General features: G+C 40.6%; 1 pseudogene; it reads left to right on the forward strand.

Annotated features, from left to right (window-relative positions):
- Positions 1-1,334: 1,334 nt before the first annotated feature.
- Positions 1,335-15,239, forward strand: LOC126779820 (GTP-binding protein 2-like; annotated as a pseudogene).
- The last annotated feature ends 2,332 nt before the right edge of the window (positions 15,240-17,571 follow it).

Consider the following 17,571-nt stretch of genomic DNA (forward strand, 5'->3'; position numbering starts at 1 on the left):
TGACATACCTAGAGACAGATGTTGCCAGTAGTAGTTAAATTATTATTTCGTTATATAAATCTATCTGCTATTAGTCGATAATTTGCCGGGTCAGACCGATCCCCTTTTTTGGGAACCGCTTGCACATTAGCTCTTCTCCAATCCTCCGGCACACATCCCGAAGAAAGGGAAAGTTGGAACAGGCGCGTTACCACAGGAGACAGCTCCGCCGCGCACTTCTTCAGCACAATGGCTGGTATTCCATCAGGACCGCTAGCTTTCCGTATATCAAGTGATTGCAGCTCCGCACGCACATCACGTTGCCTGATTTTGATGTCAGGCATCGTGTGGCCACATGAAGGTATTGTTAGTGGCTGCGCACTACAATCATCGATCACAGAGTTGTCGGCAAAGAGTTTAGTCAGGAGGTCGGCTTTCTCCTGCGCACTGTGAGCTAGCGATCCGTCCGGATTTCTGAGCGGTGGCAGCGAAGGTTGGCAGAAATTGTATTGCACAGACTTGGTCAGACGCCAGAAGCTACGGGAGCCCCTAGGATGCGAAATAAGGTCATGACCAATCTGTACAATGCGCTGTGCATCCGCTCTCGTGTATGCCTTCCTACAGGACTTGGAATTTTTATTGTAGTTTGCTTTCAGTGAGTCAATGTTAGATGCCCCGCTAATGCAGCCGTTGATTCACGTGCGATATGCCGCCTGCTTAGATGATACAGCGTCGGCATATTCACGAGTAAGCCAACGGTTACGCGTACCCCTATTGATGAGATCTGAGGTAGGAATGTAGTATTCCATTCCTAACATGATCTCATCAGCAACAGCAGCGGCACTAGCTGTCGGGTCATTCCCACTGAAATGACGTTCCTTCCAAGGGACTGACGCATAGTAATTGCGCATACCGTCCCAATCTGACAGGACAGACATTTGTGAGCATGAACATGTCTGTTTGTCCTGAGTCTGGGTGTATTTTTCTGTATAAGTATGTATTTACAAAAGAAAAAAGTATATGTAGTATATCAGTTGTCAGGTTTCCAAAGCACGAGTTTTGTACAAGCTTAATTTGGGATCAGATGGCCGTGTGTGAAAAATGTCCCAGGATATTATTATTATTAGTTTCAAAGATTTAGAATTAGGATTACGTTGTTAATGTACCAGGATAACATAAACAGTGAGTCGGTCTCACCGAACGATTAGATTAAAATAGTCAATTAGTTCCAGTTAGGATTACAGTGTTAATGTACCAGGAGATCATAAACAGTGAGTCGGTCTCACCGAACGCGGATCGCATTAATCAAAATAAGATCAATGTTAAATATATTCGATTTGGCCCTCAGAACATCCGACGCCGACGATTCCGGTGACGAGTGCTACGGGAGTCTACCCCCGGAGCCTCGTTTCGGGAACGTCGAGTACAAACTGCAGCTGGTCTCGCCGTGCGAGCGACGCTCCCAGCACCTGGTGACGCAAGTGAATAATAAATAATATTAAATATATAACATTATATATAACTTAGGTAGCTAACTGGGTAGGTATCACCCACTCATCAGATATTCTACCGCAAAACAGCAGTACTTGGTATTGTTGTGTTCCGGTTTGAAGGGTGAGTGAGACAGTATAATTACAGGCACAAGGGACATAACATCTCAGTTCCCAAGGTTGGTGGCGCATTTGCGATGTAAGCGATGGTTAACATTTCTTACAATGCCTATGTCTATGGGCGTTAGTGACCACTTACCATCAGGTGGCCCATATGCTCGTCCGCTTTCCTATTCTATAAAAAAAAATACCTTTGATATCACACAACGGTTATTAATTGATACAAAAGAAACACTTTATTAGGAAAACATTTTCCTTGTTCGAAATATTTTATTAAATCACGACGGTTTTAAAAATATATTAATTTTGACTTTTAACGCTGATAAAACGCAACCACGAGCTACAGTGTGTGCTTTCATACAGACCCTGTGGTCTTGACAGCTCAACGTCACGAGGTAATTCAATTTATAACACGGATTAAAAAAAAACAATAGTGTTTTTATATGTCGCTTAAGCAATATATATGTATATTCAATTTGAGCGTATAATACAAACAATTTTATTGAGGTTGTGCTCGTGAAATATATCGATGCGATGCTCGTAGTTCCACTCGGGGCCGATAGGTGGCGCCGTTTCGAGTGACGTACAACGTTAAGCGGCATGTCAAAAGCATAATAATGCCCCGGATACACACGTGTGGAGCTGTTAGCGAATCGTTTAATTAAAATGAATTTTGATAGGCGATTGACATTCAGCGAGATAATTTTTTTTTTTATAGAATAGGAAGGCAGATGAGCATATGGGCCACCCGATGGGAAGTGGTCATCGACGTCCATAGGCATTGGCATTGTAAGAAATGTTAATCATCGCTCACATCATCAATGCGCCACCAACCTCGGGAACTAAGAAGCTATGTCCCCCGTGCCTGTATTTACACTGACTCACTCACTCTTCAAACCGGAACACAACAATACCGAGTACCGCTGGTCTGCGGTAGAATATCTGACGAGGCACCCCCTCGTACCCGGACGGGCTCGCACAAAGCTCTCCCACCAGTAAAAATATATAGTATTGTCACCCCGACACCTCAACACGTGCCCCCCCCCCGCAGCTGAAGTGGTGGCTGCGCTCGGGCGGCGGCGCGGTGGTGTACGTGGTGGGCGTGCGCGACTGCGGCGCGCTGCGCGGGCTGCGGGCGGGCGCGCTGCGGGCGTCGCTGCGCGCGCTGCGGGACATGGCGCGCGCGCTCGGCGCCGCACTCGTGGGCGCGCGGGCCCGCCGCGTGGCACCGCGCGCGCCGTCGCCGAGGTGTACATCCGCAAGGTGGGCACGCCTGGAACTGGTACACCGAGGGGCCGCGAGGCCGCGATCGAGACGGAGATGGTTTGTCGATGTGTGCTTATAACGTTGCTATAGTACCCGCGTTCCCTGTTTTGGGAGATTTTCGGGACTTAATTAAAACTAAATAGGGTTATTAAATTTTACTTTTTAATGTTTATTATACATTTTTTTTAATTATAATATTTTTTGTTTTCCTCCTACACCCGAAAACCGTTGCATTGTTTGTTTTTGCTTCCGTTATCAATAGTACTTCGGCATCTTTATATGGTACTGGATTAGCGTTCTCCTCATAAAGAATGATTGCCACATATATTTCTATGTTACCCTCTTGACTCGGAATCTAATAATATTATAAATTCATGAAGAATGTTAAATCATGTTGTCGTTAGAAAACTATAAATAGGATAACGAATAAATTAAAATAACATATATACATATAACGAAGCTCTTTAGTTTATTAATGGACTCCGTATTTATTTGTTTCATTGTCGACGAGTCGATATTTTTTATCGAATATCGGGACTTTTTTTAGCCGATGCTTTCAGCACTTACATGATAAATAATTATAGGTTATGAATAATAAAAACTGGAAAATCATATTATCTTTAGGATTTTAATACGATATAAGGTTCCGTCATGCTATGGCATAAATAAACATCACTGAGAAACTATATTATCTGTCGCTTTAACATGAAATAATACGACACTGCACCACTGTATAACCATCGATATGCTGTAAGGATTGTTTCTCGGCCTTTACACTGGATTAGAATCGTTTTCTAACATAAATATAAGCGAAATTTGAACATAAAACACAATGAACGCACCAACTGTCAAGTTTGTTTCGCTACTTAAGTAGCGAAACAAACACCAACATTGGTTACACGATAAGGGTCAAAAGATTTGATAATTCTATCTCTGTCTAAACCTGTCTACGCTACAGTACGTACTCGGTTCGCAGCTGGCGGACACGCAGCAGAGCGTCGAGCTGCGGGTCGCGGTGATGGGGGCGAACGAGGCGGGCAAGTCGACGCTCATAGGCGTTCTCACTCAAGGTACGTTCGTTATTATCTTGTTGAAGTCGTGAGTTCTAGTAACTAAATTAAATATTGAGTATTTAATTACAGGCACAAGGGACATAACATCTTAGTTCCCAAGGTTGGTGGCGCATTGGCGATGTAAGCGATGGTTAGCATTTCTTGCAATGCCAATGTCTATGGGCGTTGGTGACCACTTACCATCAGGTGGCCCATATGCTATAAGAACAATCCCCCACCCACTTGCAAAGCCCGGGCAAACACCACTGCACTTTGATGTGCTTAATTAATGGGCACATTGTCAGGAGATCTGCTTTTATTGGATGAAGTATTGCTATGTATATCCATCAACCCGCATTGAAACTGCAATTTAGAGCTCCAAATCACAAGTGGAGGGGAGGGCTTAGCCCAGCAGAGGCGTTATTTTTTTATAATAAGTAAATAGAAAAGAAAAGTAAAAGTAAGTTGTACACTAGAAGTGCTAATCTGGGTTTTAACACGCTATCATTGGTAACGATTTACACATTCTATTCACTACCATCTCGGTTCTCAATAGGATTAAGAGTGTGTGGGAATAGAGACTGTCTGTGCTTGCACGCACACACAAGTACCATTATTAGTCCCGTGCAGTTGTCTAAACCGTTCGTATTCGTAACAGCCTGTGAATGTCCCACTGCTGGGCTAAAGGCGGGTTGGTGGAATACACATGTGGCAGAATTTCAGTGAAATTAGACACATGCAGGTTTCCTCACGGTGTTTTCCTTCACCGTCAAGCAGAGATGAATTATAATCACAAATTAAGCACATGAAAATTCAGTGGTGCTTGCCCGGGTTTGAACTCACGATCATCGGGGAAGATTCACGCGTTCTTACCACTGGGCCATCTCGGCTACAAGTTGTCTAAACATCTGTATCTAGTTTTCATACTCATTTTTCAATTATATTAATCTTTGTAAAAGCTTCCGTTATTCTATTATCCAGTTGTATGATGGCGTATGTTACACCCCGTTAACGATAGATGGCGCTCATTCGAAATGTCACATTCCTGAATCGCGCTGTCTAGATATTCGCTACGGAGTGTATATAGTGTAGAAGTGATTGTTTTTGTAATCTAATAAATTGTAGTTTCATTTACCTAATCCCAGGTATCAGTGTTGCAGAACTATCGATAGTTTGACCTCGAAAACTATTATCGACAGTACTTCCGAAAGTATCGTCTTGTGTCAATATTGTCAATATTATCGATAGTTACTATAGCTCTCTGTTCACAATACTATTGATAACTCGTTTGCCTGCCTCGTTGGTCTAGTGGCTTGATATAAGACCGCAGACCCCGGAGGTCCTTGGTTCAATTCCCAGATCGGGCCAATAAAAAGTTATTGGGTTTTTCTGTTAGAAAATTCTCAGTAGCAGCCCGGAGTCCGGAAGTTGGAAGTGTGTACACTCCCGTGCCTCGGAAAGCACGTAAAGCCGTTGGTCCTGCGCCTGAACTCTTTCCGGTGGTGTCGGGTCGCCGTCCCATCGGATTATGAGAGTTAGGGAGTAGAGAGTGCACCTGTGTTTGCGCACACACTTGTGCACTATAATATCTCCTGCGTAGTTGGCTAATCTCTCTTGAGATTGGCCGCCGTGGCCGAAATCGGTCTGGAGGACATTATTATTATTATTAATAATATTGATAACAGCAATCCATAGGTATTCATTCGATAGTAACGATTTAATAAAACTTTACATTAATAATAGTGTTGTTACTGGGCCTACTACATTACTTACCTTGAGAAAGCAATTATAATATAATAATTATAATAACCCCACCGACGTATCTTTACGTTGCCGACGTGGTGGTGCTTGTTTTTTTTTTTTTTTATTTGTCCGGGATGGCAAATGACTCTACTCCACCTGATGGTAAGTGGTAGTAGAGTCCAAACGCGACGACGGCCAGTACAGTCGGGAAGAATGTTCTGTACTAGCCGTCACCGCCTTGCCGGCCCGCAAGATGCCTCTTCACGCCTCGTTTGAAGGAACCCGGGTTGTAAGAGGAGGGGAACACGTGAGCTGGTAAGGAATTCCATTTTTTGGTAGTGCGTCAAAGAAAGGAGTTGCCAAATTTCTTTGTGCGCGATGGAATTGATGTCACAGTTAGGCGGTGAGGCTATCATTGAAGCGCACAGTTGTCCGCTTCAATGATTCTTAGGGCTATGCCAATAGAGCTACTCATGTTGGATTGGCCTAAGATGAGAAGACAGACCAAGAGAGATACAACCCAAGCCAAGGTGGAACAGCGTACGCCGAGGGCTCCATGGCTAAGGGGGTGCTTAGTCGTTAGTATGCGAACTTTAGAGACAAGGGGACCTCTAATTTAATTTACCCTTATCACAGTGAATGCAGGGCTCTGCTGTGATTGACTTTTATGTCCCTAGCTACTCGTGGGAATAATATGATAACTAGGTCTAAAACTTAAAAATATATACAGGCGAACGAGCCATCGTTAGAAGAAGAGTCCACGCAGACTTCTAATTCATCCTCCAAATCTTTATTCCCATCAATACCCTCTTCATCACCAATTTTGTATGCATCTTCACCAAATTCATCATCAACCGGTGCTCAACTGGCGGATGTTGCACAGGAGACAAATTTTGTCAGTGAACCTGTGCCCACCACCAGTGGCGTAAAAAAACGTAAAAAATAGAGTATGGAAATGAATAAGTTCATCCTACGTACCTACCTATATCTTACAAATTTAGAATCATACACAAATTCATATATTTCTTCATTACATATAAAATTTATAGATAAATATCCACATATGAAAGTAAGCAGACAGATAATTGGTGACCAACGTAGAGCTATTATACAAAAGAAATTATTATCACAAGAAACCATTGATCAGATTTACGATGAAGTTAGAACAGAATTGCAAGTAATCCAAACTCAGATACAACAAAACGCCACAAATCTTAAAACATCCCTTAACACACTAACAGGAAAACGTATGAAATGGACAAATGAATGCAATGAAGCAATTATTAGGATTTATTTCAAAATAACACAATTAGAGACTAATAAGACCGCTTATAGAAAACGTTTGTATGAAGAGTTTATAAACTTATACCCAGAGTTTACACACATTACAGAGCAAAGATTAGCGGATCAACGAAGGGCAATAATAAATAATAAATATATTAAACAAGATAGATTAACACTGATTAAACAACAAGTAGCAGATGAATTACATTATACACACACACTAACGGAAGACACAGATAATGAACATTTACAAACAACAGAACAAAGTAATATTACACACTACGATGCATTCAAATCTAATTCAGAAACAAACTCACAAGCTAGGAAAATGCAAAACACTACAGTTACATGCACTGATTCCGTTACATCAACCCCTATCGATGAACAAAACATAGAAAGTATCACCCACGATCATGATATGACTTTAGAAGAAAACACTGAAATAGAGAACACATTCGTTCATGCTCTAGAACATTTTTGTGATACTGAACCAACTAGCAGACCATACATTCCTAAACAAAGGACTTCTAAAATGTTTTCATTAATAATGAAATACATAGATACGATGATACTGACAAAATTTGTAAACACTGATACTGATTTTATCACTCTACAGACAATAATTTACTGTGCAGCATGGACAGCAGCTAAATGTAATGGGGCAAGAATGACATTCTTAACACAAAACAACCATCAAAACAAATCATACAGAAAACCTAGCTGGCAAAGAAGATTAGAAAATAAAATAAGGAAGTTGCGAGTCAATATAGGCAGGTTAACACAATTTATTAGAGGAAATAGAAACCGAAAAGTAGTAGCTGCAGTAGAACTCATAAAGACACAATATCAATCACACGCACAATATGAAAATACAAACACGCATATAGAACACTTCTTAGATACCTTAAAACAGAAACTCAATGCAGCAGCTAGTAGACTTAAGAGATATTTGACGTGTACTGCCCGTAAAATAGAAAACAAAACATTTGCTAACAATGAAAAAATCTTCTATAGAATTTATTATCTAACTGCAAAGATAATGAGCAAAATCTAGAAATACCTCCCCCTGAAATATTTCGACAATTCTGGGCTAAGACATGGGAAAACCCCATAGAACATAATGAACATGCAGACTGGGTTAACGAAATAACTACACATATTCCAGAGATGGAGTTCAACTTCCTACCAATAGAAACATTTATAGATGTCATCAAACGAATGCACAATTGGAAATCCCCAGGCTCAGACAATATTCACAACTATTGGTACAAGAAATTTAGTAGCATACACTCATACATACATAAGTACTTAAATACATTCATTCAATCACCACATTTACTACCGAAATATATAACACATGGAATCACATACTTAGTACCTAAAGATAAACATGATACCACAAATCCAGATAAATACCGACCAATAACTTGCTTACAAACCATATATAAAATTTTATCAGCTTGCATAAGTGAAGAAATATACAAACATTTAACTAAACATAATATATTAGCCGAACAGCAAAAGGGGTGTAGAAAAAATAGCCAAGGTTGTAAGGAGCAGCTTACTTTTGATGCAATCATTTTAAGTAGTGCGGTAAAATCAAAATCAGATATCCATACTATGTTTATTGATTATCAAAAAGCCTTTGATTCAGTCCCGCGTAGCTGGTTATTGTATGTCTTAAAATTGTATAAAATAAACCCAACCCTCATATCATTTCTTCAAAATTCTATGCAAAACTGGCAAACTGTATTAAAAATAAAACAATCGTCCATGAAATCTCTAACTACTGAACCAATTCGTATCCAACGAGGAGTTTTTCAAGGAGACGTTCTGAGCCCCCTCTGGTTTTGCTTGGCCTTAAATCCTCTTTCACTCTTGTTAAATAAAACCAATACAGGATTCACACTTTACGGTAATAACACCCAATATAACTTATCACACCTCATGTACATGGACGATATAAAACTTTACTCCACTGACAAAAACACGCTGCTTGAGTTAGCAAGCATTACGGAACAGTTCTCCAAAGATATTCATATGAAATTCGGTGTCGACAAGTGCAAAATTCTGTCAATCTCGAAAGGAGAAATCCTTAATAATAGCTACACACTCGAAACTGGTGAACAAATTGAACCAATGGATGAACAAAGCACATATAAATACCTTGGTTTTAAACAATCTAGGCAAATACTACAAACTACGACAAAACAAGAACTGCTTACAAAATTCTCGCACCGATTAAATCTCGTATTAAAGACACACCTTAACTCTAAAAACACAATAAAAGCTATTAACACATTTGCCATACCCTTACTTACGTACTCTTTCGGAATAATACAATGGTCAAAAAGTGACATAAAAAAATTGCAGCGTACTATAAACACTCACTTCACTAAATATAGGAAACATCATCCAAAATCTTGTATTCAAAGGCTCACACTACCACGCAAAGAAGGAGGAAGGGTATTAATAGACATACACAATTTACACAATAAGCAGATACTCTCACTCAGACCATACTTCCATGATAAATCCGAACACTCACCTCTACATAGACACGCAACAGAAATAGACAAAAAGCTTACACCATTAAACCTACATGACAAAAACACTCAAGTAAACGAACATATCATAAGTACACAACAACAAATGTTGGCATGGACTGAAAAAACACTGCATGGGAGGCACCGAGCCTATTTGAACCAACCCCACGTCGACAAAGAGAAGTCGAACGAATGGCTCAAACGAGGTGAACTGTTCCCTGAGACCGAAGGTTTTATGCTCGCCATTCAAGACCAAATAATAGCAACTCGTAACTATAGGAAGTACATAATGAAGGATAATAATCAACCTACTGACTTATGTAGACAATGTAACGCAGCCTCTGAAACTATTCAGCACATAACGGGGGCTTGCAAATCTCTCGCACAGACCGATTATAAGCATCGACATGATCAAGTGGCTGCAATCATACACCAACATTTAGCATACAAATATAAACTTATAACAGAAATGAATCCATATTACAAATATAAACCGGAAAGTGTATTAGACACTAGAAACCACAAAATCTACTGGGATAGAACAATAATAACTGACAAAACTATCTGTTATAACAGACCAGATATTACCGTTCATGATAAAATCAATAGAATCATTTATCTTATCGATATAGCCGTTCCTAATTCACATAACATACAAACCACAATATCTGAAAAGTTAAGTAAATATCAAGATCTCGCCATAGAAATTAAAACGCAATGGAAAGCACAAACAGTACACATAGTCCCAATAGTCCTATCATCCACAGGTATCGTGCCAAAATCCTTGACGCAAAGTCTGAACACCTTACAAATGCCAGCGTATATCCTCCATATACTTCAAAAAGCCATAATCCTTAACACCTGCCGTATCACCCGAAAGTTTATATCATCATCCACTTTATCATCAACGTTTTTAATATAAGCAACACTCCTTAACGCTTGGCTGCAGCCCGCGTTTTCGGTTTAAACCCTTCGAAAGAAGAGAAACTTTAAAAGTTAAATAGAAATAATAATAATATTGGACATTATTCACACACGGTCATCTGATCCCAAATTAAGCAGAGCTTGTGTTATGGAAACCAGACAACTGATATACTACATATACTACTTTTCTTTTGTAAATACATACTTATATAGATAATTACACCCAGACTCTGGACAAACAGACATGTTCATGCACACAAATATCTGTCCTGGGTGGGAATCGAACCCACGACCTTTGGCATGAAAGGCAAGTAACTACCAACCACGCCAACCGGCTCGTCAAAAAATCAATACGTCAATACTATCGAAAAATCATTGATTATCGATAGTCCAAAACTATCGATTTTATCGATAATGGACTATCGACATGCAACACTACCCGGTATTACTTATACCTAAAATGAAAGTCATATAATGTATTACATTCATATAATCGGGGTAATGTCGTCAACTACGGTTGTTCCGAGCTGATGACAGCGGAGCGCATCGGAGAGAGGAGCGCCAAGCTGGTGTCTTTCCTGGACCTGGCGGGCCACAGCAAGTACCAACGCACCACGCTCCACGAGCTCACGGGTTACTCCCCGCACTACGCCATGCTCGTTGTAAGTATGTTTATTTATTACTAGTTCCCATAAGTGTGGGGGGGGGGCTCAGATTTTAGGTATCCTAAGTCTTTTTCTATAGCCCTGATAACGTGTTTTCAAATTATTATTAGGTAAGGATTTTTTTGGAGTCCTGACATATCAAACCAAAAGTTAATTTTCATTTTATTGAATAAATATCTTATCTTATTAATACATTTTTACAAACAGCTCAAAATCAAAATAATTTATTCAGGTAATAATATATAAACCTAACACCGGCTCAAACTGTAGATCCTACTAAAAATAATCGGCAAAAAACTAAACTCTTTTGCTACAATTAAACTATGTAAAAGTTTAAACACAATTTTTTATCATATTTATAAACCCTTATCGAGCAATACGTCTTATTAATGAAAGTTTTTTAAGAGAGAGAGTTGGTTCCTCCTAACTGGCCTAGGCCAGTCTGGGTACGGGCCGCGGGGTTGCCCCCTAACCTGTCGTGTCTTTAATTTTTGGCCCAAGGGGCCAGGGTCACAGCGACCCAGTGGCTGTAAGTTTTTTAATTCAGCTACAAGATAATATTATAGATGGCACTGTAGTCATATTATCAACTTATACTATAAAGTTTTTTTTTTATTTCTAGATTTCGGCAACAGCCGGTATAACTCGCATCACAGAAGAACACATCGGTCTTCTGCTGGCTTTGGACATGCCGTTCTTCGCAGTCATCAACAAGTGTGAACTGGTTAGCAACATCAACGCTGTTGTAGCGAGGCTGGCTCAATTGTTGGAACCCGCTAATAAGGTCAGTGATTTTATTTTAAATAGCATCTATAAAGACTAGCTTATAAGCTAGGTTATTATTTCTTACATCAATGCTTATGGGTGATGGTGACCACTTACCATCAGGTGGCCCAACTGCACACATATAACATAAAGAGAAGCCGGGGGGGGGGAAAGTTTAACAGACAAACAGATATATTTACTTTCCCATTTATAATATTAGTATATATTGTAATTGGAAACATGCAGGTTTCCTCGCGATGTTCTTCAAGGAGGACGAGATGATAAATCAGGGATGCTGTATAATTTATAAATTTATTTAAATTTAAAGTAATGGTATATATTGGTATTATTACAGAAACCGCTGTTAATAACTGACGAGAATATGGCAAGGAACTGCGTTGCGCCGCAAAAGTCGATACTGGACACCATAGACAATCTAGACGAGGAAATCAAAAAGGATGAGGAGTGAGTAGCTTCACAAGCCTTTATTTAACCCGAAGTGTTTCTGGGTGAACTCTTATGTATGACCTTAAAACGAGTTCTATACTATTGGTAATGGTAATAGTATTGTCTATAGCTACGCCAACCACCCTTGCTAGATACTTGCCTTTCACGCCAAAGGTTGTGGGTTCGGTTCCCACTCAGGACAGACAATTGTGTGCATTAACATGTCTGTTTTTCCTGAGTCTGTGTGTAATTGTCTATACAATAGTATATCAGTTGTCTGGTTGCCATAGTACAAGCTCTGCTTAATTTCGGATCAGATATATATATATATATATAGTTGAACGCAAATCACAGTAGTGTCGGCCGGCAGGGTGGCCGTGTTCCCGGTGAGCTGCGTGCGCGGCGCCGGCCTCAACGCGCTGCACGCGTGCCTGCTGGCGCTGGCGCCGCGCCGCGTCCTGCAGCGCCCCGAGGACGTGAGTGAACCATATGTTGCGCAGTTGACTAGTATCCTTTTTATTAAATTATAAATGTTATAATTTATGTCACTTTACAGGAGGCGTGCGAGTTTCAAATAGACGAAATTTTCCACGTAGGGGACTCGACGGGGCCCGTCGTGGGGGGACTGCTCGCGCGAGGGCGACTCTACGAGGGTGACGAAATTATCATAGGTGCGTTGCTCCCTGTTAGTTGTGAGATGAATAGAGCGACGTATATTTAACACCACCCCCCCCCCCAGGACCTCTGGAGTTCGGCGAGTTCGTGGAGATATCCGTGCGCACGATATACCGCAACCGCGTCCCGTGCGGCAGCGTGCGCGCGGGACAGTCGGCGTCGCTGGGCCTGGGTCGCTTCCCGCCGGGACTGCGGCAGGGCATGGTGCTGCTAGCGCGGCCGGGGGGCTACGCCGCGGGACACGAGCGGCCCACCTTCGGAGGCTGTCCGCCCGGGACTTGCAGAGGACGACAGGTGGGTCGCTAATTCAAACCTTATTACTAAATAAAAACTTACATGTATTTAAGACAGAATATATATACGCGGCCAGTAGTGCTATTCTAGAATTTTAGATTCATCACTCTCCGGTGAAATGTTGACATGATGATGATGCGTGTGGTGAAATGTTACAATTATTACCGTTTTCTGCGGTGAGTGAGAGAATGTTCTTACAGAGTACTGGTTTACCGTTTGTAGCTTTATATTTAAAATTATATTATACAAACGATTTATATAACGATTATAAGGTCGAGATGGCCCAGTGGTAAGAACGCGTGAATCTTAACCGATGAACGTGGGTTACAACCCGGGCAAGCACCTCTGAATTTTCATGTGCTTAATTTCTGTTATAATTCATCTCGTGCTTTTCGGTAAAGGAAAACATCGTGAGGAAACCTGCATGTGTCTAATTTCATCGAAGTTCTGCCACATGTGTATTCCACCAACCCGCATTGGAGCAGCGTGGTGGAATAAGCTGCTCCAGTGCGGTTTGGTAGAATACACATGTGGCAGAATTTCAGTGAAATTAGACACATGCAGGTTTCCTCACGATGTTTTCCTTCATCGTAAACTACGAGATGAATTATAATCACAAATTAAGTACATGAAAATTCAGTGGTGCCTGGATCATCTCGGCTGTTTTTTATATGCTAGCAATATTAGCACAGACTGTGCAATATAATATGTAATGCGGTCATGAATTAAATTTGATTGAATGTAACAGGCATCCGTGCATGTCCTGAGACACTCCACGGCCATCTACCCAGGGTTCCAGTGCTCTGTGTATGTCGGGAACGTGCGTCAGACGGCCATTATCGAGGTAACGAATACATACATCAAACTCACTTTGCGGAGTGGAATTAAATAGTTTAATTTTGGTATAGTTGATGGTGTGGCGTAAAATACTTAAGTATGATAATGATATTTATTTTTTATGTTATATTCCTGTTTAGCGGTAGAATATCTGATGAGTGGGTGGTACCTACCCAGGCGGGTTTGCACAATGCCCTTACCACCAGTTACCACACACACTTATAATATATTCTGCCGCCAAACAGCAATAGCATTGTTGTTGGTGAGTAAAACAGTGTAACTGCAGGCACTAGGGACATAAAATCTTAGTTCCCAAGGTTGGTGACGCATTGGTGATGTAAGCGATGGTTAATATTTATTGCGGTGTCAATGTCTATGGGCGGTGGTGACCACTTACCATCGGGTTGCTCATCTCATTGCTGACCACGGGTATATTTTTCGCTTTAGGGTATAATGTCTCCGAACAACGTGCTGAGGGCGGGCGAGGGGGCCTCCGTGCTGTTCAGGTTCGCCCGCTGTCCGGAGTACCTCGTGCGGGGCCGTCGGCTGCTGTTCACGGCGGGGCTGGGGACCAGGTACCGCTCAACGAACCCAACGATAACTTCTAATTACAGTTGAATTGTTGAGCCAATAAAGTATATCGTCAGCTCAGTGTTGGTATCCGAGATCGCTAGTTCCACTGACTTTCACACATTTAATTTATAAGTGTTCGGTGAAGGAAATCCATGCATCGAAGCAGGTTGTGGAATAAGCTCAAACCTTCTCCTGAGAAGGAGAGGTTTTAGCCCAGCTGTGGGACATTTATATACTGTAACTGTTTTGAATCATGTTGGAATAAGTTTTGTTCTTAAGAAGAGATATCTTCGACCAACAGACACTTTTGTACTTTACTAGCAAAACCCGGAAGGTGGCTGTTAATGTGGTACAGCGCCATCTAGCGGCGTTACAACGAAGTGGATATTATAAAATCATCCATGAGACATACATCTAAATTTCAACTATGATGGTGATTCAAACGGTCCGAACTCTATTAATCACAAACAGATACACAAACAGCCATTTTTATATATTAACGAAATTGTTTTGTTACAGAGCCATCGGCCGGGTCACGCAAACCTTCCCGTACATACCATGAATTCTATAGAACACGGCTCCAATGTAAAATTCGAGATCTCTCTAGAATATTCTAGATAAATTAAATATATTAATTTTATCGTTTCGCCTTGCGGATTAAATTACAAAAAACGACAAATGATGATGGTATTTTTATGTTACATAAAAACAGTGTTGCCAACCTCTTAGAAGCATCCTCCTGACGGATGAATTGAAACAAATACAAAATACATTTATAATATGATGTTAAAAAAAAGCAAATCAAGTACTGCAAGTAGCATTAGTAAACTTGAAATATACTCAATTAAATGAAGCTGAAGAGTTAATCCCCGGAGAGAATTTCTTTAAAAAAATGTTCCTCCTAAAAAATGTCTGACCTGAAAATATCCTATTTGATTTCATCTGACATAGCCCTATTTAGGGGGAAAACCCCCAAGTTGGCAACACTGTATAAAAAAATGTGGACCATCCATATAAACTTTCACATATTTAACACTAGAGGACAAATTTTTAATAAACCATCATATGTGATCGAGCAAATTTTCACTCATAACTCATTTTTATTCAGTCAGTTAATTAATCAGTGTCAGAGTTTTTATTAAGTATATAACATACATGCAAAACGTCTATAAAATATAATACATCCAATTTCTAGTTAATATTAAATAATTATATAACTAGGTTTATGAAATAACGTACATACACAATGGATATTACATCTTGGTTCCCAATGTTGGTGGCACATTGACAATATAAATGATGGTTAATATTTCTTAAAACGCCAATGACGCGGTGGAGAATTACCACCAAAATTACATTAGCCTTCCTATTCGAAATTAAAAAAGAGAAACAGAAATTGCAACAGTAAAAGGTTATAAGTCTTTATATTTGAAAATATGTACATTCAAAAACATTAAATTCTTAGTTATACCATGTTTGCCTATCTACCCTTCCGTGACGCCACGGTGACAGGACTATGATAATCTTATCGTATGTTAAATTGTTACAATAATAACTTATTTAGAAGTTAGTTGACTTGAAATTTCAAATAAACTGAGATTTAAATTAAATATTCTTATTTAAAATCAAAATAGCACTATGTACGTGTTAATATTGTATTTAATACACCTTTTACAATTAGTTGAAATGTATATTTAGTATATTCCAATCGTAGGAGTAAATATAAACTAACTTTATATTTCCATATCCCGTGATAGTCGCTAATAGCTCAGCTTAACTACTTTCTCGAATAAAACGCAATTTTTTCGCAAATCCATAATGAATATCACAGATAACTCAAAATCTCGACCAATGATATCGCGCCAATTCAATGTCGGTTGTTAATTTGCCTTTGTCTACTCTTGTGGCTTTAATACACTAGTTATTTTCTATTTAAATGAAATAACATATTTATATGCATACATATAAAGGGTTACAGGGTAATATGTCACGATCCTTTTAAAGGGTTATAGTTCAGGACAATAGCTATCAAATGACCCCCAAAATGCTTATGCAAAAGTGTATCGTTTTCGAGTTCATCACCAGCCGAAAGACGTCCACTGCTGGATAAAGGCCTCCCCCAAGGATTTCCACGTTGGCCGATCTTGCGCTGCCCGCATCCAACGGCTTCCCGCGACTCGTTCTAAGTCGTCGGTCCACCTTGTAGGGGGCCTGCCCACGCTGCGTCTTCCGGTTCGTGGTCGCCACTCGAGAACCTTTCTGCCCCAGCGGCCGTCGGTTCTGCGAGCAATGTGCCCCGCCCACTGCCACTTCAATTTAGCAATTCTTCGGGCTATGTCGGTTACTTTGGTTCGCCTGCGGATTTCATCATTTCTGATTCGATCTCGCAGAGAAACTCCGAGCATAGCCCTCTCCATTGCCCTTTGAGTGACCTTGAGCCTTCTTATGAGGCCCATTGTGAGCGACCACGTCTCTGATCCATAAGTCATCACTGGCAACACACACTGGTCGAAGACTTTCGACTTGAGACACTGCGGTATTTGGGATGAGAAGATATCGTGTAGCTTCCCGAACGCTGCCCAGCCGAGTTGAATTCGACGATTGACCTCTTTCTCGAAGTTGGACCTACCTAGTTGGATGGTCTGACCTAGGTAGACATAGTTGTCTACAACTTCGAGTGCAGAATTTCCAACCTTGACTTGAGTGGGTGCAACATGGATGTTCGACATGATTTTCGTCTTGTCCATGTTCATTTTTAGACCCACTTGTTGGGAAACCCTGCTGAGGTCATCGAGCATAGTGCCGAGGTCTTCCAAGGTCTCAGCCATAATTACAATGTCATCGGCAAATCGAAGATGAGTGATGTACTCGCCGTTAATATTGATGCCAAGTCCGTTCCAGTCCAGAAGCT

This window comes from Nymphalis io, chromosome 30 (genome assembly GCF_905147045.1).
Source record: "Nymphalis io chromosome 30, ilAglIoxx1.1, whole genome shotgun sequence".
NCBI lineage: Eukaryota > Metazoa > Arthropoda > Insecta > Lepidoptera > Nymphalidae > Nymphalis > Nymphalis io.